Source organism: Chrysochloris asiatica, unplaced genomic scaffold (genome assembly GCF_000296735.1).
Source record: "Chrysochloris asiatica unplaced genomic scaffold, ChrAsi1.0 scaffold00451, whole genome shotgun sequence".
NCBI lineage: Eukaryota > Metazoa > Chordata > Mammalia > Afrosoricida > Chrysochloridae > Chrysochloris > Chrysochloris asiatica.
The window spans coordinates 853,951-855,198 of record NW_006408969.1 but is presented as its reverse complement, the minus strand read 5'-3'; positions in this window follow the sequence as shown (position 1 = coordinate 855,198).

Here is a 1,248-nt window from a genome sequence, read left to right as displayed (position 1 = left end):
GGAAAAAGAAAACAAAGTATTTCATTGTTGCTTTGCAAAGACAATGAATTCTTCATGCACAGGTTTTCCCCATGTCTCATTTATTTAATTCCTCGATTAATATGTCTCAATTTATTTATTTTAATTCCTTAATTTATTATGGCCCTGGCCAATTCTCTTCAGGAACTATTGATTTCCAGTCTGTTAATATTGCAAATCTAACTAAAATAGACATTGTACTTTATGTGGGTGAGTGACAAGTGTTTTGCACTTAGCGCTATTACTAGAAAACTTGGAGGGCAGCCAGCTAAGAAACATTATAATGGACTTTTTTTTTTTTCCATGATGAAGGGAAGATTTTTATATGCATTCATTGTTTTATAAATTATAAAAGCAGAAGAATGTAATTACAGATGTGGTTTGGGGAAAAAAAAAAGAAATCACGCTGTTGTTCCTGGGACAGCTGACGGCACAGCTGAAGACGCATCAGCGTGATTTGTACAATGGCCGGGCAGAGCTCCTCGCCAACCGGCTTCCTCCTGTGGATGATAACGCTCACCCTCCACGGCCAAGGCCGTTCATGTTCTTCACATCCATTAAAGACGGTCAGAAAACACTGATGTTGTTGTTATTTTCATTGAAATAAAGTAGACGTGTGAGCCTCCTCCGGCTGTGGTGACAACATACCAGAAAGTGGGTGACTGATAAGAATATTCATTCATTCATCCACAGTTCAGGAAGCAGGCGGTCCAAATTCAGGAGGTTGGCAGGATCAGGTTCTCTCAGAAGGCTCGAGGAGGGAGAATCCTTGCCTCCTGGCTTCGGGTGACCCCAGATGGTCGCGGGCTTACAGCTGTAGTTATCACTGTCTGTCTCTCCTCCTTACAAGGCCCTCCCCGCCTCCCGAGATGGGACTCGCCCAATTCCAGCAGAGCCTCACTTCAGCTGATCACATTTTCAGAAATCCTATTTCACATTACAGGGAAGCAGATATTTGGACTTCACAAATAACTGGAGGCAAAGGGCACAATGCAACCTGTAATAATGAGTTTTCAGACAAAAAGTTTCGGGAAGTGAGTTTTGTGGGTTTTTTTTTTTGTTTTCCAAGAAAAACTTAAGTCTCTCCACATTAATCCAGGCTGTCCACACTGTGTATCTCACCCCAACCCCCTGCCACAGTTCTCCAGCCGCCATGATGGAAACGGGGTGGGGGTGGGGAGTCAGAATGCTGAGTTTGATACCAGCCCGAGGAACAGCAGTCAACACACA